The sequence below is a fragment of the Mirounga leonina genome, unplaced genomic scaffold, assembly GCF_011800145.1.
Source record: "Mirounga leonina isolate KUSES-001 unplaced genomic scaffold, KU_Mleo_1.0 Mir_92, whole genome shotgun sequence".
Classification (NCBI taxonomy): Eukaryota; Metazoa; Chordata; class Mammalia; order Carnivora; family Phocidae; genus Mirounga; species Mirounga leonina.
This window is the reverse complement of record NW_023270852.1, coordinates 15,549,536-15,573,125: the sequence shown is the minus strand read 5'-3', so window position 1 is coordinate 15,573,125 and position 23,590 is coordinate 15,549,536. Positions and strand designations below refer to the sequence as shown.

Here is a 23,590-nt window from a genome sequence, read left to right as displayed (position 1 = left end):
AAGAAAGAAAGAAAGAAAGAAAGAAAGAAAGAAAGAAAGAAAGAAAGAAAGAAAGAAAGAAAGAAAGAAAGAAAAGAAGAAAGCTCAGTGAGGTAAAGTAACTTGCTCCCAAGGTGACAGAACTAATTGTTTGAATCCCAGAGCCTTAGTAGGAAATAGATGTAAAAAGAGTCAAAGGAGACTGTCTCATGATTTTAGATTATCTGTTGATTAAACCAATGGATTTGAATAAGAAATGTCTATATGGTGCCCACAGAGGTAATTCCACCATTGCGAGAGATTTGCTCACCCATGCGCTTTGGTGTCCATTGCAGCAAAATATACTAGAAATGCCTTTGCTGGTGGTATCTTCGGGATGGAATTATACTATGCCAGCTGAGTAACGCAACCTGATACCTAGTGCCTCTCTCCTACGACAGCAGAAATGATCACTTTTCATTGATCTCCTTTTAGATCTGACCTTGATATTCCCTCCTGCACCCCCCTAAATATATCAGAGCACCTGAGGTTATAAGCATGTTCCCTTTCAAATGAATGTCACTGGTCTCGTGTTGAGGTTTGTGCTCCGAAGCAAGCAATGATAGAGCCTGGATCTGGCTCTGATCTTCCAGTCCGCATAATCTTCTAGTCACCAGCCTTTGAATGTGCCCTCCCCCCACCCCTTTCATGTTTGCGTTTTGTGAGCTCAGAGCGCCCCTGCAGCCATCCGTCACCATAGCTGTGAAAGCACGTCTGTGCTGGGTCCTGCTGGTCCTGTGTTAAATGAGCCCATGCAAAGGAGGGACGTGGGCAGGGGGTTGGGCAAAGGGCAGAAGTCAATTAAGAAAAATACTGCTAGGGCAGGGGGATGGGCAACAGGGGTGAAGGGGATGGGGGATACAGGCTTCCAGTTAGGGGATGAAGAAGTCCGGGGAAGGAAAGGCACAGGGCGGGGAGTGCGGCCAATGGTACTGCATGGGGGCAGACGCTCGGCACACTTGGGGTGCGCATGGCGTCACGTACAAAGAAGCTGAGTCACTGTGTTGTGTGTCTGAAATGAAGGTAGCCTGCCGTGTCAACTATACTCAAGTAGAAAAGCATTTTCTAGAAAGAAAAACTCTTCTACCATATTTCGTTAAATCCCTAGTACCCTAGCAAGGTAGGTGACATCATCCCTGGTATACAGGTGAGGAAACAGAGGCTTAGAAAGGGCAGGGGGCCTCGATAGAGTCGCACAGCTGGAAAATGGCACATTTGGGACTCCAAACCCAAGCTCTTGCTGATAGGCCCTGCTTGGTTACTGCTGAGAGAAGTGGAGATTGTGAAGAGTGACCAAAAGTAGCTAGGGATGGCCTATAGTCCTGTGGACAATGACATTTGCACCAGGTGGAACCCCCCTCAGGGTACATCAGATTACTCTAGTCCCCCCGGCCCCGTGGGCATGCTGCCTGGAGCCAGGGGCTGCGCCTGGCCCTTTGTGGACACTAGCTCCCCAGGTCATCACCTTTCACTGCAGGCCTCTCACCTGGCCTCTGACCAACCTTTCACCAATGGCATCTGACCAACTATATTGGAATAGCCCTAGGAGCCTGTTCAAATACAGATCCCAGGGCTTCGCCTCCGGGACAGGAACAGTGGAATTTTCATTACTAAGAAATGCTCTGGTGGTGTTTGGCCCTCCAAGTTTGAGAACAGTTGTTCTTAAAAAGTAATAGGTTCTTGGGGCGCCTGAGTGGCTCAGTCAGTTAAGCGTCTGCCTTTGGCTCAGGTCATGATCCCAGGGTCCTGGGATCGAGCCCCACATCGGGCTCCCTGCTCAGCGGAAAGCCTGCTTCTCCCTCTCCCTCTGCCTCTCCCCCTGCTCATGCTCTCTCTCTCTGTATCTCTGTGTCTCAAATGAATAAATAAAATCTTTAAAAAAAAAAAAAAGTAATAGATTCTTGTTATTAATGAATCACTTAAAATCACTCACCGCCTTTTTTGAAGCCTTTCTAAGTTAAGCATTTTGTATTTAAAATATAGTTACGGACTCCTTTACTGAACAATGAATTTAGGAAGGATGTGAGTGGGAAGCTGGAATTCAGCGTGGGTTGAGTGAGTTTTACTTTACCCAGAGGAATTTGAGGGAACTTATTTTTAGGACTGACTAGTAGGTCACAACTATAAAATTCAAGTCCTGGTATATATAGTCTGAAATTTGGCCTCCAGTCTGGACTTCTGTAATATTCTATAATATGTCAAGTAGCTTCTTTGAAATATTTAAATAAAATGTTCATAATAAATTAGGTAAGGTACAAAATTATAGAGACAGATTCATTTCCACTCAACATCCTAGTGCATCGACTGTGACGAGGTACAGTGCATTACAAACACAAATACGCTGGTGAATCCTATGAAACATTCGAAGAAGAATTAATACCAAGCCTTCACAAACTTTTCCAAAAGATAGAAGAGGAGAGAGCACTTCACAACTCATTATGGAAGGCCAGTATTTCTCTGATCCCAAAACCAAAGACATGAGACTCACGAGTGAAGGTAGGATGTGTTTAAGCCCGAGTCACCTGCTGGTTCTGACTCTGGCAGGCGGATTTCAGGGGAGGGTTGAGACAGAGCACGATGAAGACAGTGATAATGGTGATGGTGGCAGGGTTATAGTTACACAGCACATGCACACTCACACGGACAGATTTGAAATCCAACAGTGTGCTTTGGTCAAGCATTCTTCTCTAGGGTAGGTCTTGGTCTTTTCCTTACTCTAGCTATCTCATTGCTATGGATATTTAAAATGTATTAACAGGGGTGCCTGGGTGGCTCAGTTGATTGTGTCCGATTCTTCATCTCAGCACAGGTCTTGATCTCAGGGTCATGAGTTCAAGCCCTGCGGTGGGCTCCATGCTGGGAGTGGAGCCTACTTAATAAAAAAAAAAAAAGTGTATTAACAGACGATAAAACAAAGATATATCTTAGGAGCAAGAATTGGGACTTTTGCTCTGGTGTCAACAAGATTTACTCTCGCTGACTGATTTTTTCCTCTCCCCATCCTTCTGCCCACTCAACTGAACTTCCCTCCCATTATTGTCCCACTGTCCTGTCTCCGTACACCCCCACCATCGCCCCTGCCAGCCGTGTCTTTCAAACTTGAATTCACATCTAGATCTAGCCCCTTTCATTGTTCTATTTAGTTAGGACCACTGCAGTTTATGTTAATCCTTTGACAAACAGTTGAGTAATGGCAGCTATGGAATAAACTGCTTTCCAATCTCTTTGATCTCAAAAAAGAAAATACAGGGGCGCCTGGGTGGCTCAGTCATTAAGCGTCTGCCTTTGGCTCAGGTCATGATCCCAAGGTCCTGGGATCGAGTCCCACATCAGGCTCCCTGCTCGGCAGGAAGCCTGCTTCTCCCTCTCCCACTCCCCCTGCTTGTGTTCCCTCTCTCACTGTGTCTCTCTCTGTCAAATAAATAAAAAAAAAATCTTCAAAAAAAAAAAAAGAAAAGACATTTTGTGTCAGTATTTAGAGTAAAGCCTTTTATCCTTTGTAGTGGAATCTTTACTGCATGCCTGAGAGCAGAATTGATTCAGAAGAAACGTACTTGTGGGTCGAGGATGCCAAAATAAATTAATTAATTAATAAATCCCGTCCTGGGAACCACTTTCTTCAGCACAGGCTGACGTGCTAGAGTCCCAAGCAAAGACACAGTGGAAAGATCCAGACTTGGAGCCCTTTTGAGTTTGGGCCCTGCACTGCCACTTGCCAGGTCTATGACTTTAGACAGGTCACTTTACCTCTCTGAGCCTCCATGTTCTAATCTCTAAAATAGGAACAATAACTTCTATCTGGAAGGGTTGGTTGGCTTAAGATTAAATTAGATCAAGTATATAAATCAATTATTAAAGCTTTTGGTATACATTAAGTCTTCATTCATTGAAATGTAACTTTTACATTGAACAAAAGCAATTCTTAGGACGTCGTTATAAGGTGACTTTATTTCTGCTTCCCACTATCCTTTTTCATTTTCATTTATCCATTTCATTCATTTCTCAAAAAGAGAAAACGTTAAGTGCTAAGACAAGTTCTTCTGCTACCGTTGCTTGAAAATTAGGGGCAAGTTCTATAACTTGTACAACAAATTTCAGTAAATCAAAGTCCTCTGTCATTAAAATGTCCATCCCATGTTATAGTCAAGATATCAGTCTTTTTAAAGTTACTACCTTTTCTCCTCCTGCAGCTCTGGCCTGCTGTAGAGGAGAGGCGAGGAGAAGCGAGGAGAAGCCCATGGTGGGGCTTCTACTTCACTTGTCCTATCCTTTGCCCCCTATTCAACCTGCCCGATGCTGGGTTTCAGGGGTGAAGAGCAGGAGCAAAGGGAACAGAAGGGTTCTTCTGGGACTGGGGGTGTGGTCATGGAGACTGGTGCTCTCTGGACTAGCAGGCTTTCCGGATGGACTGTCTCTTGGGGGTGCTTTGTTGAGTTTTCTAGAGGCCCCCACTCATCACCGTGGACCTGTCCCTCCAGGAGGGGGATAAAAGGGATAAAAATGAATCCTCTGGCAGGTCCCACCCTCCTTCCTCCACCCTTCCCACAGTCCCTTCCAGCTTCTTTCTGTTGAGACGTGTTTGCCCCCTGAGGTAGCCCTCTTGACCACATCTGGCCCCAGGAAACTACATCGTGCGTTCTTTGCCCGAACCACAGACAGCTCAAGGCACCCCCAGTGCAGCCCTTTCTCCCTCTCTCTGCTCCTGGACAGACCAGCCAGCCATCTCTGACCTTCAGATTTCTCTGGAGAGTCACCACCACATCCCCCAAGATCCAGGTGTCCTTGAGCCTCTCTCTTGACTTCAGTTGGAGGGAAAGCAGCCCCTTCATGGCACGCAGGGTTCTCACCAGTGTCCTGTCCCTGCACTTTTCTTGGCCTCTGCTCTGGAAATTCCGCCCTCTGACAGCACGCCTTACTTTGGAATTCGGTATTGTCTCCTTGCCTCAGCTGAGCCCCACTCCCCCCAATCCTGGGACGCGGCTGCTAACTATATTATTCTTGTCTAACCTCGCTCGGCATCTCCACTTACTGCTGTCCAAGGTCACGGCACTTAGCTACCCTCAGCCCCGCTTTCCTCATGGGGAAAGTGAGAACGGTAACAACTGCCTGCATCGAGAGGCCTCTGTGGGGAGTAAATGAGATAGCACATAAACGTCCTTCCCTCAGTTCCTGGCACTGGCCAGTTTCTCTGGAACGTCAGCTATTTTCAGCGCCATCACCATCAGCATGATGAATCTGAAAGCAGAATTCCGCGTCCTTTTGTTAGCAACCCCCTGCCCCGTATTGCTTGGCCAGAGCCCGCACGCGCACACGGGGACACGCGTACAGACACAGCTGTCCGGGCAGAGTGGTGGCTGTTTGGGGGTGTCTCAGTCCCTCACCCCCTTTGATGCTGGCTCTCCTACAACCGGCACCCTTGGTGCCCTATCCCCCCATCCCGTAACAGCCCCTCAAATGCATTTTTCTCTTTACACTGTCTCTCACAGCAACCTAATGAAGTGGTGGGCCTGGGTGGAGCCATCTGCTGCTGGGTTATCACCCCTCTCTCTCTCTCAGGATCCCTGGGAATCCCCTAATGGCCCCAGAGTTTCCTGAGGCAGAAGGCTGGGGCTAATCCCCATTGTTGGGAAATCACACGCAGGATCCTCTCTGTTGGGTGACTACAAGCATGAAGACGATTTTCGCATCTCATGCAGTGATGCTCTGCATATCTGTCTTGCTTTCAGTCATTTCTTCCTAACTAGTCTGGTTTTGCTTCAAAAAGAGAAAACGTTAAGTGCTAGGATGGTAGGCCTGTTTCCAACCTGTGCTGTACTTTTTCTGTCGCCTGTCACCATGAGACCCCATCCCTCACCCCTCAGAGTGGTTGGGGCCCCGCTCTGGGCCTTTTCAGCCCCCTGTGCCTCTCTCAGCTCTAGCACCACCGCTCATACCACACGACACCAGTCTGTTTCTTTTTCTCTTCTGCCCCCGCTGGACGGTGAGCTCCTGTCCTTTGTCCCCACGGGCTGACCTAGTGCCTGGCTCGCTGCTTCCCTGAGGCCCCAGGTAGTAACCACCTCTCTGAGCTTGCTTTCCTCATCCATAGACTGCACAGTAATAGTGCCCGTCTCAACGGCCAGTGCTGAGGACTCAATCCATCATGAGGGCAAAGCTCCCTGCACACTGCAGGCCCTCAGTGAGCAGCAATGATCTTGTCACCGCTGCAGACACTCAGCAATTGAATAATTTGTCAGCAGAGCTGACAGTACGTTCTAATTCGTCATCGTTAAATAGAACGTATGTGGAGCTGTAGCCTCCAGTCTCTCCCTATCCCCAGGCTTTCATTGTCCCCAAGGGGCCTGAATCACCCAATCAAACTGCCTTCCAGGCCACATCACCTCATCACTCCACCGCTCTGAGATCTTGAGTGGCTCCCGCTGCCTCCAGAGTCAAGTCTGACTCTGTGACCCCACCCTACCTCTCCACCGGGCTTGCCTCCACTGCCCTTCATGTAATCTTGACCATAAAATGAGGTGAGAACGTCTTGGGGTGCTTGTCCAGCTTTGCTGCTCTGTGATTCTCACACAATCCTGTTCATTCAACCTGCCTTTTCTGAATGCCTGCTGTGTGCTGGGCCCTAGGCGGGCCCAGCCTACAGATCCTGTCCTCGGGGCCTTTAGCCCGGAGGAGAACATAAGCATCTTCAAGACGTGGTTGAGGTGGGGAGGGATGCACCGTGGGACCTGGGGCAGAAATCCTCAGCCTGTCTGGAGGTCAGCGATGGCTTCACAGAGTTGGCATGGGGGGTGAGGGGGGAATCAAGCAAAGAGTATAGGGCCTAGGAGAGCATTCTGGAAAGAGGGAAGAATATAAGCACAGACTAGTGCAGACCAGTGCAGGCGTGTGGATGGGCAGCTCGGGGGACGAGAGTGGCAGGCAGCGGGCCTGCAGAGGCGGGCCATGGCAGGGCCAGAGTGGAGGTCTAGTTGAGGAGTCTGACTTTGACCCTCCAGATGCAGAACCAGCAAAGGTCCTTTAATCACTCCCCCCACCATAGCCAGAAGTGTGCCTCCCTTCTGGTAGCTAATCTGCACATTATACTGGGCTCCACATTTTATTCTAATAGTTACATAAGAGAAAAAAGTCATTTTTAAATGTTTTGTTTTGTTTGTTTTCTATACAGAAACAGATTCATGTAAGACAATAGGAAAATGTCTGATCTGTAGTTAGACATTCACTTGGAATTTGATTTCTGACCGTTCCATTTACCAGCTGTGTGCCCTTGAGCAAATCACTCGCCTCTCCAGGCCTTGGTTTTCTCATCTGTAAAAATGGGGGAAGGCCCCACCTTATAGCACCGCTGTGGGGAATACAGATGAGAGCATGTTTTTGTGGGGCATCTAGCACATTGGAGGCCCTGACATATCCCTTCTCTTTCCTCCCCTCCCAGTCGCTGGGTTTCTAGTCACCCGGATGCCAGCCTGGTGACCTGCACAGTGACAAAGAGTGCCGGGGCACTGATGTAAAGGAGGGTTCCTATGAAATAGTCATGGCTTCCCCCAAAGACTAGGTGTTTTGAAGGGTTTTGTTTCCCCGGCTGAAAGCTCGCGAACTCAATGGCCAGAACCTGCCATTCCAGGCTGTCCGGGATAGGAAGGCCACTAAGGCAAGTCCAAGCGCTGAGGCTTCGTTCGTGAGTTTGTAGGTGTGATCTTCTTCGTATGCATAGCCCTGGAAAGCTCAGAGCAGGGAAACTGGCAGGGATTTCAGTGCCTCCTCTTCTTTGAAAACTCCTGTTTATCTTCTCAAACCCCCTCAGATTCTCGTGGGAACCTTGAACTCCCAGAGCACCTCTCAGCCCTCAGCTGGAAGTTCCTTAAAGGCAATGATACTCAGGCTGGCTTCATGAATGCTTATTCAACAGAGCACCTGGCAGAGGCTCAGAGGCACGAAACCATGGTTAAATACCGGTTGAGCACCTGCTGCGTGAAAGGTGTTGTGTTCAATATATTTGCTGACCAGTGGGCACGAGCCAGGAGACTTGGGTACCTAAAGTACAGTGCGATGCTTGCCTTTCTCACCAGCACACACCTTTTCCTGATGGCCCTGTAAATTATGCTGGCTTGTGTCTTTAACCTTTTTTCTCTACCGCCTTCTTTGCCTATATTTGAGCTGCAATTTGCAGTGCCATTTCCCCAGGAGGAAGGGGAAATACAAAATTCAAGATGAGGACAGGCCCATGCAAAGACACAGACTAATGAAAGTGTTTCAAGCTTTCACAGGGCAGCTTATGGAGGTCGAAATGTGGAGCTGAACAGACCCAGGTTCAAATCTGGCCCTGACTGACAGAGACACCCCACGTAAGTTCCTGCACCAGCCTGGGGTGGTGAGGGGCCACCCTGAAGGTTAGAGAGCAAATATGTGTAAGTGCCTCCCACCCGTGGCGTAGAGAGGAGATAGGAAGTCATGCAGCCCTGGCTTTCCTGTTGCCCCTTAGCAACTGGCCTTTATGTTTTTTGGGTTTTTTAAGAATTATTTATTTATTTATTTATTTATTTATTTGAGAGGTGGAGGAGGGGCAGGGGGAGAGGGAGAGAGAAACTCTGAGCAGACTCTGTGCTGAGCGTAGAGCCTGACGCCGGGCTCAATCTCACAATCCTGAGATCATACCTGAGCTGAAACCAAGAGTCAGGCGCTTAACTGGCTGTGCCACCCAGGTGCCCCACAGCTGGCCTTCAAAGGTGCCACCCCAAATCACTGTCCCCTGCTTGCTGGCCCAGGCAAGTGACTACCAGGACTGAGTTTAACACTGCAGCTTCATGAAGAAATTCTAGGTCCCATTTTTGACAAAACCCCTCCGGATTTCATGAAAAAAATGTCTCACATTTTCTCTGACTCTGACTCTGATACCTCTGAGTGTGTCTATTATTTCTTTAAAGTTCATAAGTTGCTGAAAGACTTGCTGGAAAAAAAAAAAAAAATTGCATTGCAAGACGAAAGAGAGGCACCGAAGCCAGGAGCGTTTAGTTGTGCCTGGGCAAATGAAGTCTGCAGTTCCACTCGGCAGACCACCCACCCTCTTGCTGCCCAGCTGCACTCCCCCTGCCGTGCCCCCAGAGCCCCCGCTACCTCAGCTGAGATGAAGCATGGGCAGCCCAAAGCCGAATTTAATGGTATCACTTCCAGTGAATCATTAGCAACAAGAAACAAACGTGACGTTATATGCACCAAAAATGGCCTCGTGGGGATCACCTACTTAATATTTTTATGCTCACCATTACTTAATAATTTCTGAGATTTGGTCAGGCTCCAGCACTGGCAGACTTAGAATGCATTCGTATTTCCAAACAAAGGAGTAGTTTGCAGCCTTCACACATGATAATTAATCAAGAATTTGTAATACATGAAAAAATGTTTTCTTTTCCAGTTATTTCCTTAAGACAAGTTTCTAGAAATGGAATTGCTAGATCAAAGGATAGCAGTTTTAAAGGCTTCACTCCTTAATTCACATAGTCAACAAATATGCATGGAGGACTTGTGATGTACCAGATCCTCTGCGGGAGCGGCCCCCCCCCCCCCAAGGCACAGAGATGTCCTGCTGGGTCGAGTGGGGCTCTACCTTCCCCACACCCTTGCCAGCAGCGGCTACAGTTATGTCTTTCCCGCTTGAGCAGCCTACACAAAAATAGTAATATATCCTCAGGGGCTTAAAGATTTAAATGTAAGAAATAAACATGCAGAATAGAATTACATATGATTATGTCATAGGGAAGGATATAAGGATATGGAATCATATATATAAGGATATGGAATCAAAAATAAAAGATAGTAATTCTTTGCAACTGTGTTTCCCCGTTTATCTTTTATTATATATAATATATGTATAATTTATTATGTATACCTATACATAGCTATATATATCTATAGATAGCCATATCTTTATATATCCTTATATATCTATATATATATGGAATCATATATATGAATCATATATATATCATATATATATGATTCCATATCCTCATATATCCATATATATAAAATAAAAGATAAACTGGGAAACATAGTTGCAAAGAATTACTATATTTTATCGGGGTGCCTGGGTGGCTCAGTTGGTTAAGCGACTGCCTTCGGCTCAGGTCATGATCCTGGAGTCCCGCATCGGGCTCCCTGCTCAGCGGGGAGTCTGCTTCTCCCTCTGACCTCCCCCCTCTCATGTGCTCTCTCTCATTCTCTCTCTCAAATAAATAAATAAAATCTTTTTTTAAAAAAAGAATTACGATCTTTTATCTATAAGAGTTACAGAGAACTCTTACAAATTAGTAGGAAAAAAAACAGAAAACCAACTGCAATGGCTATGTGTTCCTTTTACAATTAAAAAAGTAAACTCAGGGTGTCTGCTCATTCAGCAACACTGATTGAGTGCATGCTGAACCGTTCTGGCCTCCAAACCGGGCGCCAGGGGCACAGAGATGGCCTCGAAGCCACCTCTGCCCTCCCAGGCCTCACATATGGGCGTGGAAACAAATAGCCAGGAGCGTGATGTGGGAAATCAGACAAAGAAGCCAGCACAGGCAAGCCCTAGGGCCTCGAAGCGGACAGGGACCACCTCTCTGCAAGGGGAGGGATGTCAGGGAAGAAGACGTTCCAGCTGGGTTTTTAACAGCTTTATTGAGATATAATTACATAAGATAAAATTCACCCCTTTTACAGTTCACAGTTGGATGAGGTTTGATCAATGAATACGGCGGTACAACCATCCCTGAAAGAGTTTTAGAATGCTGCCATCCCTCGTGTTCATTTACAATCAATCCATACTCCCGCCCTAGGCCTAGGCAGCCCCTGATCTTCTTCTTTCTATGGTTTGCTTTTTCTAGAAATTTTATGTAAATGGAATCATATAATATGTAGTGTTCTCTGTCTGGCTGCTTTGATTTAGCATGATGTTCTTGAGATTCATCCATACTGGTTCATTCCTTTTTACTGCTGAGTATCCATTCTATGGATTTCCCCATTTTGTTTATTCATTCATTAGTTCATGAACATTTGGGTGCTTTCCAGCTTTTTGGCTCTCATGAATAATGCTGTCGCTAACATTCAGGTATAAGTTGTTTGTAGATGCATGTTTTCATTTCTCTTTGGTATTTAGGAGTAAAATTGCTGGGTCATAGTGTAAGTGTTATGGTTAACTTAAAAATAATTTTTTTCCCAAAGTGGCTGTAGTTTTACATTCCCATCAGCAATGTAGGAGAGATTGATTGCTCCACATTTTTGACAATATTGAGCATTGTCAGTGTGCTTTATTTGAGCCATTTTCCCGAGGATGTGGTGGTATCTTACTGTGGTTTTAATTTATATTTCCCTAATGACTACAATCTTTTCATGTGCTTATTTGCCATTGTATATCTTCTTTGGTAAGCTGTCTATTAATATTTTTCCTATTTTTAAATGGGTTGTTTGTCTTAATCATTGAGTTTTATGAGATCTTTATATATTCTGAATGCAAATCCTTCATCAGATATGTTTTGCAAATATTTTCTCTCAGACTATGCTTGTCTTTACCTTGTTTTAATGGTATCTTTTGAAGAGTAAACAGTTTAATTTTGATGAACTTAAATTTATCATTTTTCTCTTTGATTGTTTTGGGGTTTTGTGTCATATCTAAGAAATCTTTGCCTACTCCAAGATCACAAAGATTTTCCTGTATGTCTTACAAGCTGCGTGATTTTAGGGTTTACATTTAGGTCTCTAGTCCATTTCTAATTAATTTTTTGTGTATGGTGTACGATAATGGTTGAGATTCATTTTTTTCACATGGATATCCACTTTTTCCAGTACATTTGTTGGAAACGCTATCATTTTCCCTATTGAATTACCTTAGCACATTTTTCAAAAATAAATAAACCACATATGTGAGCAGTGGTATGATGGTGAATGTTTAACTAGCTCTCTGGAAAAAAGGAAGGGCCTGATTTGTAGTGTTGGCCAATTTCCTGATATTTTCACATGGCTGATTTCAAGCTACCAGTAGTTGAACAATCAGCGCACCAAATTACTGAAAATTTAACAAATTTAATCAGCTCTGTACACCAAGATAAGCCAGCTTCAACACACTACTGTATGCAAAAATCTATTTTGTTCTTAGATCAATGTGTCTATCTTTATGCAGTAACATACCTGGTTACTATAGCTTTATAATAACTTCTGAAATCAGGTGGAGTAAATCCTCAGACTTTGTTTCTCTTTCTCAAAATTGTGTTGGCAATTCTAGATCTCTTACATTTCCATATAAGTTTTAAGATCAGCTTGTCATTGTCTACAAAAGTCCTCTTGGGATTTTGATAAGGATTGCTTTGAATTTATAGATCAATTTCTAGAGTTGCTGTCCTAACAATATTGACTCTTCCAGTTTAGGGACATGGTATATGTCAATTTCTCTTAGTAATGTTATGTAGGTTTCACTTCTAGGCATTGCACTTTTTTTTTTTAAGATTTTATTTATTTATTTATTTGACAGAGAGAGAGAGTAAAAGCAGGCAGAGTAGCAGGTAGAAGGAGAGGGAGAAGCAGGCTCCCCACTGAGCTAGGAGCCCGACATGAGGCTCAATCCCAGGACCCTGGGATCATGACCTGAGCAGAAAAGGCAGTCGCTTAACCAACTGAGCCACCCAGGTGCCCCTCGCATTTGCACTTCTTTTGTTGAACTTGTTCCTAAGTATTTTATTCTTTCTGATGTTATTGTGAATGGATTTTAATTTTTTTTCTTTTTCCAATGTCTGTTACTAGTCTATAGAAATAAAATTAATTTTTATATATTGATTGAGTATCCAGCAACCTTGCTAAACTCATTCATTTGTCCTAGTGCTTTTTGTAGATTCCTGAGGATTTTCTAAATGCAAGATCATATTTATATAAATAAGGACAGTTTTACTTCTTCTCTTCTGATCTGTATGCCTTTAATTTATATTTCTTGCTTTATTATACTGGCTATGACCTACAGTACAATGTTGAATAGAAGTGATGAGAGTGGACATCATTGCCTTATTCCTGATCTTGGGAGGAAATCATTTAGTCTTTCACCATTAAGTATGATGTTAGTTGTAGGGTGTTTATAGATGCTATCTATTAGGTTGAGGAAGTTCCCTTATGTTCTACTTTGCTGAGGTTTTTTTTTTCCTAAATCATGAAAAAATGTTAGATTTTGGCAAATGTTTTTTCTATGTCTATTAAGATTATCTGTGGTTTCTGTCCTTTACTCTATGAAAATAGTATATTATATTAACTGATTTGGTGGTGTTAAACCAACCTTGCATTCCTGAGATAAATCTCACTTGTTCATGGTGTTTAAACCTTTTCATTTGTTGCTGGATTTGATTTACTGACTTTTTGTTAAGGGTTTTAATATTTATATTCATGAGAAATATTGACCTATAGTTTTCTTGTAAGGTCTTTGACTGGCTTGGTATCAGAAAAATATCTGATATTACCCATCTTAAAATGATTTGGGAAATGTTCTCTTTTCTAAAAGAGATTGTTAGGATTTGGTATTTATTTTTTCCTTAATGTTTGATGTAATTTACCAGAGAAACCATCTGGGGCTGGCTTTTCTTTGGGGAAAGATTTTAAATTACTAATTTGATTTCTTTACTTGATATGTATTTATTCAGTTTTTCTATTTCTTTCTTAGTCAGTTTTGTAATTTGCATCTTTCTAAGAATTTATCCATTTCATCCAAATTCATTGGCATGAAGTTGTTCCTAGTATTCCCGTATAATTGAGTTACATTTTAAAGAATAAATTAGCATGGTCTCAGTAAGTCATAAAATGATGTTTTATTCAGCACCAGCTTGATTTGTGAAAAAGATGTTTACTAAGTACTTCCTAGGCACCAAACAAAGAATGAGGAAACTTAAGCTTATTGAACACTTCACTAGATGTGTCATGCAACGTCCTTCGCACTGTGTGGAGCTCTCATAGGAATGTACTCCCAGAATTCTAGGTCTACCCCCAGAAGGAGGCAGCACTTTCAGGGCATACTCTCAGTGTTTCCATTTCCTGTCTAAGGAACCATCTTTCTGCAACTAATGGACACAGATCTTTGGGGACCCAACTAACCAGAGTAGTGCAGCCTTTGTTTTTCAACCTCAGCCGGATAACTCTGTGGTCTAGTGGCAAAACCACCCCAGAATTCCTACGACCAAAAAGCCCAGCTAATAAGGGGGTAGTGCGGGGCAGGGCTGAGTGAGAAAGGAGTCATTGTGATTTTCCTATAAGCTCTCATCTAGCTCTTCTTTTTTTCTACCTGAGATGTATTTGTATGTGTACTTATTTTAACTACCACACGCCCTCACTCTTATCCTCCACCTGCCAGCTATAGCTTTCTTATTCTGCACCTTTTTCTTCCATACAGTTCTTAGCACAGTGCCTAGTAAATACGGCAACCTAAATTAATTTGTGTAGAATCACATTGACTCCTAATTGAGCAATTTTATTTTAACTCTCTGTCCTCATAATTCTATACATGTTGTGCATATGAGCTTTCTTTGTGTGAAACACTATCTCCCAGGTGCACAGGGGCTTGTGAGCCTCATGCAGCCCAGGTCAGGACTTAGCAGTTACCCACAGAATCTCCATTTACCTAATGAAGGAATCCAAGCCCTGATGCTCGTCATTGCCAACTGCTACCCATGTTGGATCTTTCCATGTAAGTGAAAGGGCAGATTCTTTTCCACTCATTCTCTGTTCACATTAAATTAGCTTCAAAATTTTCTTTACATACAGACATTGCTTTGCTCAAGTGCATGCCCTCCTCATTTTAGAAAACTATTAGATATGGTGTGCACGTGTTTATTGGATATTAATGGATTAGAAGCGTGGTCCTAAATGCTTACAACATGGGCATTCTCTATCAGATCCCTTTCTCTCCTCTCACACAAAAGAAGCTGAAAGGTGCAGGCAAGCAGATACACAGGCATAGATCGTAAAGCTCCTCTCTTGACCCAGTCATTTCTGCCAGGAAGAATCTTCTGTTCCCCTCTAAAGAGAGAGAAGCCACTCTAAGCTCCCTGCAACCCTCTAAGCTCCCTGCAACCCTCTAGGCTCAGGTGTCCTTTTCTTTTTAATCTCCAGATCCGACTTCCTTGAACCAGCTCCTGACAATAGCTTGGCAGCCGACAGCGTTCACTGACTGTCTCCATCAGATTTCATGAAAGAGCCTGCTTCCCTTCTTCAAGAACACTTTAATATAATAAATGGAGGCAAGGTTTTTGAACAGAGACTTAATGTGTTTCCATGACAATGTAAATCACCTATGAGAATCTGCAGGAAGATTTTAGACCATTAAGACTTAAAAGCACGATTTTCTTCCTTCATAAAGCAGTAGAAGAATGTTGTTGAAAATTTTGATGTCAAGAGGATGGGGAGAGAATTTTATTTCCCAAGAACTTAGATACATAATAAATCTGGGCTTTATGGGCAGAGACATGGAATTTATATTTGAGCATGGCTGGCAATAATCCATTATTCTGGGTCCCTACTTTTGTCAAGAAGTGATTTGTACCAATTAACGCATGTAGATATTCTCCCCAGCAGTAGAATTATTCCTTGTATGATTCTATCTCTCTTGTAAATGCCAGGCTTTTTCAAATTAGGAATGAAAGAGCAGCCCCTATTCTCTTCTTTAACAACACTTTCTCTCCAAGGCCAAACCCTCTCGCCATTCTCCCGACACCTGCCCTCCTCCCTCTCCTGGGGCCTGGCTTCATCAATCACCCGGCTCCCTGACCGTCTTCAGTCTCCCCCCTATAATTGCTCTTTCAGTATCTCCCCTTGAATTGCTGCAAGAAAATGTGTGTAAGTGGGGCAAGTCCTTAAGCGAACATCCGTGTATGGTGGACATTCAGTATTGGAGATTCAATTAATCAGGCATTCACTGAATGCTACTTTGTTCAAGTCCAATGTGAAATGCATTCAGAAAGAAACCTGGCATTGGAAGCTGCTGCCCCGATTTTGCCCTCTCCTAGCACCGGAATGTGGACTGCCGTGGTCAGAAATACGGCCATGGGGACAGGCATTTGGTGGTGTGGTTGCTTCTGTCTCCCCGCCTGACTAGCAGGTCAGTTCACACTGCATCGCTACCTCTGTGCCTGGCATGTAGAGGATATTCAGTAATTTTCCTTGAACGAACGACTCTGTAATGAAAACCATATACATTTATTACACAGTTATGCACCATGGACTTTATTGTACTGACACAGATGGGCGGGTCCTCTTCAATGACTACATCCTCATTGAACCCCGCATCAACCCTGTGAGGGAGGTGTCGAGCTCCCTGCAGTTCAGGGCAGGGGACAGCCTGGACCCAAGTTTGGAGCTGGGATCCCGCCCAGGTTTCCTGTGCTCTTGCGGGTGAACCACCTTCTCTGTCCTGATCCGGGCGCTGTGCTGCTCACCTTGTTAACCTCTGTCTGCACCTCCCTGAGCCCTGTATATGCTGTGTGCTCTGAGACATCATTTTCTCCTGAGGCCTGTGTTTCTTGGTTTCTGCTGATGACCTGGCCTCAAGGCAGCCTCATCTTCAGCAGCTTTGCTGCATCGGGGGCTTTGCTACCTTCTAGTGAGGGCTGCAATATGGTCCCCCCAGTGTCTTTTTTTTTTTTAAGATTTTATTTATTATTTGAGAGAGAGACCGAGAGAGCAGGAGCAAGGGCGAGGGGCAGAAGGAGAGGGAGAAGCAGGCTCCCCCCTGAGCAGGGAGCCTGACGCGGGGCTCGATCCCGGGACCGCCCAGTGTCTCGCAACCAGAGCGTGACCTGCGGTTCACTTGATGCCGCGGTTGTGCTGAGGGCTTGAACTTCCTGTGCTCTGCTCCCACCAGTGCTTGCTGCCTTGCTGAAGTGAAGTGTGGGTGTTTCAAGCCCCTTTTGATGAGAGGAATAGTTTCTGATCAGGGTGTGTAGTAGAATCAACTGCTCTGTAACCAATTACTCCCAACACTAAACAGCTTAAGCCAACAAATGTTTATTATCTCGTACAGTCTCTGAGGGCCAGAAGCCCAGGAACGACTTAGCTGGGTGGTTTTCGGCGTCATCTGAATACTTGCTGGGGCTAAGGATCCACGTGTAAGCTGGCTCACTCACGTGGCTTTTAGCAGGAGGCTTCAGTTCCTTGCCGCACAGGCCTCTCCGTGGGGCTTGTGTGTGCGTCCTCGTGTCGTGGCCGCCTTCTGTGCTCAGTGTGAGTGATCCCCAAGAAAGCAAGCAGGAGACCTGACGGGGTCTGTAGCGGCTCAGTCTTGGAAGCTCCATATGGCCACCTCCACCGTATTCTGTTGGTTGGAGGGGAGTCACTAAGCCCGATCACATTCAAGGGAAGCGGAACTAAGTCCCACCTGAGGGAGGAGCATCCAAGAATCTGGACGCATATGGTGAGAAGCGATATGGGTGCCAGACAGCCTCGTGCCCTCTCCCTGGCCGGGGCAGCCCAGGGACTTCCTGTTCAGCCGTTCACAGGGGTGAGTGAAGTGGAGGCTGCATTGTGAATCCGTGGCCCGGGCTCCGTGAGCATTACACAGATGCCAAAGGACCGTGCTGACCCTCAGCAATGGCACCTGCGGAAGGGAAGAAAGGTACCTACACAGGCAACCTGCGCTAACACAGAGCACAGTGAGCGCTACGAAGGGATGAAGTTCAGAGAACAAGCTCCGTGCGGCTGTGCAGCCATGGGACTGGTGCAGGCCCCCTGGGGAGGGGGCACCCGAGCCTGGAAGGACCGTCATGTGGCGTTTCAGCAGCCGGATGTATGGAGGGAAGAGGAGGCTGGGGACGGGAACAGCAAGGGCAAAAGCTCAGTGGAGGGGAAGTGCAGTAGGTGTTTGGGGAAGGGCGCGTGGTGTTCTCCTTGGCAAAATCAGCCAGAGTAGCTGCGGCACGGGGTCCTTGTGGGGGTTACAGCAGATAAGGCATCTAAAGAGCTCTGCGCAGCGCCTGGCGCCCAGCAAGTGCTCACTAACTGAGGATGTGGTGACTGGTGAGGATGAAGAAGTAAGACCGGAAAGGTAACTTGGGGCTGAGTCATGGGGCCATGCATGTCATCCCGAGGAGTGACAGCATGAGGAAACTAGTGGGGCCTTGGCTTGGACTTTAGCTGGTCCTGTAGTGCCTGGGATCTGTTGTGGCATTTAGTAGGGGAGTCGTGCGCTTATGGCCGAGCTGGAAGACGATCTCTCCTGGAGTAAGAGTGAGGACGGGGTGGGAACCGGGACTCTGATGCTGGGGTCCTGGCGCCACGGTCCAGGGAGAGGAGGCCTTGAGGGCTGAGGGGAGATGGCGCAGGGGGACAGGACAGGAGGAGGTGAAAGTAGGGTATTTACTGCCTCCTCTAAAAACTTTGCCTCGTCAGCAAATTGCTTTAGCAGCTGCCCTGAATGCAAGTATGCACCTGTCTAAAGGCCCTGTGGCAACAGTCTAGGAACATCTTGTCTACCAAGTCTCTGTGAGGTGGCTCACCCTGGGCCTGCCTCTGCCATTCCTTGATGGGGGCTTGGAGGCGGGCCCAGGCTTGTCTCATTGATTTTTCCAGCACGCAGGAGCCATCAAAGGAGTCCTTTAAACCCAGACCTGAACATACTGATTGAGTTTACCAAGGCACAGAGGAACATCATAGTCCCAAGCCCTTTTCTGCCCCTGCAGGGATTGTGCAGGAGAGAAGTCATGCATCAAGCCTCAAATGATCTGCTGTGGAGGGGACAGTGGGCCCTTGGCAATGCAGGGAAATCCTGTCCCCATGACTTCCTCATATCATGATACAGGAGGAGCCATGGCACAGGGAACATCTCTGAGATGCCAAGGGCAGTAGCCTGCAGATGTGGGAGCCTCCCTTTATGCTCAGAGCCCCACTCTGGGGCATCCAGACCGGCTGAAGGGAAGTGCTGTCTTGTGATTGCTGCCCAGAGCCAAAGCTGCCGTGAGCTTGCAGGTGGATTACACACCCACCCCCAAGTGTGGGATGGTGGAAGGGGCAGGGGCTTTGAGTCAGATAGACTCACGGTCCAATAACTGCTTACTGGCTTGGTGAGTCTCTTCACCTGTCTGTAGTCAGGTTCCTCATATATAACATGGGGCTAATAACAGTGTCCTCACAGGGATGATGAAAGGGTAAACTAAGGCTAGATTCATAGAGAGCTCAGCCTAAAGGAAGTGGGCACTGGGAAGTGTTAGCAAACTTTTCTTTTCCTTCCCTGTCCCCTGATTCTCAGGGGTTCCTTCTTGCCCCCAGCCCTTTACCACCGTGGCGGCTTCACTCACCCGGGGCTCTGGGCTGCCTCCTGTCAATCTAGGGAGGATGGATTTTATGAAAGCTTGGGAGACACCAGATGCTTGCTTTATGAAGGGCAACTCTTCCCTACAAGGACTTAAAGACCTGGGGTGTGCGATAACAGAAGCCCCAAGCGCGAGCAGCCTTGTGAGTACCTAAAGTAGGATGGAAGGCTTGGTTTCCTTTAATTCTCCCAGTGTGTCCTAAGTGTTTCGCTCTGTGCTGTGCAGGGCACCGGGGAAACACAGATAAATGCAGCTCTCTCCCCGATGAAGAGGGACCCCTCCCGGGCCAGGCGCTTGCGAGCACATACTCGGTTCAGCGCGACTGGCACCAGAATGCAAGTATAGGCGGGGGGCCATGAGCTGACCAGAAAGGAGATCAAATAATACCTACTTCCATGAAATACACACTCAATGCCAAGCCCTTAAATCCTGTGAAGAATGTGAGAAAGATATGGAACATGGCTCTGAGTGGGGGCCTGGGTGAGGGACGGGGCCTGACGGGGCAGGTGGAGACAGGTGGGGTCCTCACCCAGCTCTGCCCCTAACCTGCAGTTTGACACAGGATAAGTTAAAGGATAACCCTTCACAGCCCTGCAGATGAGGTTGGACTCAAAAAGTAGGATTCTGTCATGAATTTTCTGTTCTGTATCTCATCCCTCAGGAGAGGTAAAATGAACTTATAAAATAATTAAAGAGCGACATGAAACTGCATGGGGCACCACAAAGTTGGACAAGGTAGTAAAGCATCCAGGAGCCAAGAGAGAGGAAATCCAGGAGGGGGCCCTGGAAGAGGAGAGCTGGGCCTTGAAGAATAATTAAAACTGGGGCAGTCTGAGAGGAGGACATTGTCAATGGTGGAATAGTGCTGCCTCACTCAGAAACGTTCAGCAGCTCCCCAGGCCAACCGCAAGCATGTAAACATGGCATTCGAGGCCCTGTAAGCCTGGCCCCAGCTCCCACCCAGCCTGGTCGCCTTGACTTCCTTCCAAGAGCCCCACCCTCCACACCCTGAGCAGCTCACCTGCTCTCTGAACCTGCCCCACGGACTCAGAACGCTGCCTGAATTCCCTTTGTTCACTTCTCTGTCTCCATCCTCTAGTGCCCCCTTCAGAATTAAGCATCCTTTTCCCTCTGTCCCTCTGTCCCATTTGCTTAGGGTCACACACTAGAACAAATCCTAACCTACTAAACTGTAGCCGCCTCAGCCATTGGGTCACACGCCCTGTGGGCCACATGCCCCGCCCATGGCTGGTGTTTGGTAAATGCCAAATGAATAAAGGAATGAACGATAGAGCCAAAATCCAGCTGCACAGACAGGGGAGTGTGCGTGGTAACAGGCAAGACGTGAGTGAGCTGAGAGCGTGGCCCACGCTACTCTGGGAGGAGCATCTCGGGGCTGGAGGAGCTCAGGGGTCATCTCGTGCAGCCGTGTCACCTAAACCATCCACGGCATTGCGCACAGCAGGCCTGAGCCCGCACGGGCACCTCCGGTGAGAACAGGCCAGCACACTGCGGTGCCGGCACGTTGGGGAAGTGCGGTGGGAAGGCTGTGGGCCTCCCAGACCCGGACTCGTAGTTCAACCCTGCTTCTTTGCCAGCTGTTTGGCCTTAGGCAAGCCACCTAACCTCTCTGAGCCTGGCTTACCTTCTCTTGTAAGAGAGAGATAATACTACCTCCTTTCAAAGTTGTTGTAAGGATTATGGAGAATAGACCAAAGCAAAACCAAAACAACCCTCCAGCTTGTAAAAGGGGACTAATGAACGGTAGCTAATTCTATTTTTGTGACATATGATTAGTTATGGCTTGTGGCTGGGGAAGGTTTTGTGGAGAGTTCAAAGAAAGTTCTAAGTAGCAGAATTTGGGTTTCAACCGAACTGTCTGTCATAATTGCAGTGAACTTAATCATGGGACTCACTAACATGGCCTCATATGAAGATCAGTTATTTAAGATCAGGGGTCACCAAACTGCTCCCACGAGGACACGTCCCATGGATAATGCTCACCGTGAGACACTTGCCAGCCCACAGAGGCCAGGACAGAGATGCAGAAAGATGCAGAGGTTGGCCTGGGAGAGATGATCCAGAAACAGTTCTTAGGGCCGGTGTAGACCTATGTCGGTCCTAATTCTGGAAGCAGGCAGGGGTAGGAGCAGAGGACTCAGGGTTCTATATTCAGGAACCAGGTTGTTGCTGGTAATCCACATATAAGGGGCTTCAGCAATACTCTGGTCCTGAAGGGTGGGAGGAGGGAGTGGGTACCTGGAGTCTTAGACGGGTCATGGTGGCCACAGCCCCCAGTGTGACCCAGGCCAGCCCAAAATGGCTCAGAAGTCAGGTCACAGTAGCTGGTTGAACCCCTGGAAGTGTAAAAGTGGGGAAGAGAGCACAGGAAACGATATAACACAGCCTTGAGGCCAGAGCAGATGCGTGCCATTAACGGAATCAGGAGGGTCTCAACCCTCCAAGTCCCCTTCTCCTCCCAGGTTCTCCGTCTCAGTGGGGAGCACTGCCACCCACAAACCAGAATCCTGGAACTCTCCAGATTCCCCTCTGACCCTGGCCTCCCACGGCTCAGCCGCTCTCAAGTCCTGCCCACTTCCCTTTTGACTCAGCCACTCTCGGTCCCCACTGCCACTGTCCTGGCTCAGGCCTCTGCTTTCCTCCGGGCTCACTGCACAGTCTCCTGCCTGGCCTCCCGACTCACCTCGCCCTGTCTGCACGCCATTCACACTGCTGCCGAAGTTCTCTCTCCGCAAACTAATCTGGTCACATTCATCCTTGGCTTGGAACCATTTGGCAGCTCCTCGTTACAGTCCAGACCATCCCCTCAGCATGGCTGGCAGGACCTCAGGATCTGCCCAGTCCCCACAAGCTTCAACCCAACCACCTGAACTGCCTGCAGAGGGTCATGTCTCAGCAGCCTCTTCGTGTACCCCTCATTCTGCCTGAAGCCCTGGCCAGCTCCCCGTCCCGTCTCTGACTCCACCCCAGAACCCACATCCCCGACTCGCTCCCAGGCTGGTATAGGCTGTGTTCCCCACTCCCCCCTCTGTCATGGCTCTGTTCTTACTGTCCTGGAGTAACTACAATCCCTCTGCCTCCCACACCTTGAGCCCAGGGCCTCTTCTTAGTCACTTTGGGCTCCACAGAGCTCAGCATCCTGCCAGACAGACCTTAAGCACTCAGTAAATGTGTTGCGAATGAATGAATGAGAGAAAGAAATTGAATGATGAGGGAATGAAGACAATTTGGCAGGGCAGACAAGATGCTTTGGTTCTAGGGATGTTGGGTTTGAGTTGGTGGGGCCCTTAGGTGGGGGTCCAGGCTGCACTGGAAAGGCAAGTCTGAAGCTTGGGGGAGGGTCTCTTAAGAAACTGTGGTCTCTCTGCTCACAAATCAGCCAATTCCCCTCAGGAGGTCAAATGACCAGCAAGTGGCTCAGTGTTAACCAACCAGCTTTATCAACTCAGAGAATCTCTGAGCTAGAAGGAAGGATAAGAACATCGTCTGGTCTTTTTTTGACAGGTGTGGAAACCAAGGCTCAGAGAGAGGAGAGGCCTGCTCCACATCTTGTTAGAGGCGGGGCTAGGACCTCGTGACTCTCACAGCCTCAGCTCCTTCTGCTGTCCCCCTGTGGCCTCCTGTTTGGGCCACTCGTCTCTGAGCCCCGAAGGAGGGCGTTATCAATGAGGGTGACGAGGGTGCTGGAAGAACCTAACCACAGATATTTACACCCTAACTCTTCCTTTCCCACAACACAGCTTCTCATGCCCCAAATGAGAACAGATCCATCGAACATCATGCACTCAATAAGCAGGATGGACCCCGTGGCCTCTGTAAGCAGGCACATGTAATTTACCCTGCTTTGGACCTTGTCCCCATCTAGTCTCCAGCCCTGTAACAGATCAGAAACAGCTAATTGGAATCCACAAGATCCTAACAGGAAAGATAAGAACACGTACACACTGACTCAGAAAAAAGCAGCAGATGGTGGTCATTATAGCGTCAGGACCAATAACCATTCACACCAGAGCACGTGAAGATTCTCCTGCACATACTCAGTGCGACATCAGTCCTAACAGTGGCATCCACATTATGTTTGGTACATTTTGCTTATTTGTAATATGCAAGCATTTAGACATCTCATGAGTATTTTCATCTACAGTGATTAAGATTGTTAAATTTCTGACAATATAAGAAGCAAGCCTTTGCTATCAAGGGGAGGAACTATCCTTGAGGATTCTGGCTAACAAAGGGTCTCCATCATGACG

The 23,590-nt window shown here is 47.0% G+C and overlaps 1 protein-coding gene across 1 annotated transcript in view; it reads left to right on the top strand.

The window, feature by feature from the left end:
* The window catches only part of MAP6 (microtubule associated protein 6), a 76,293-nt gene that overhangs the window by 31,359 nt on the left and 21,344 nt on the right, over positions 1-23,590 (top strand). The gene's annotated exons all lie outside the window — the stretch shown is intronic.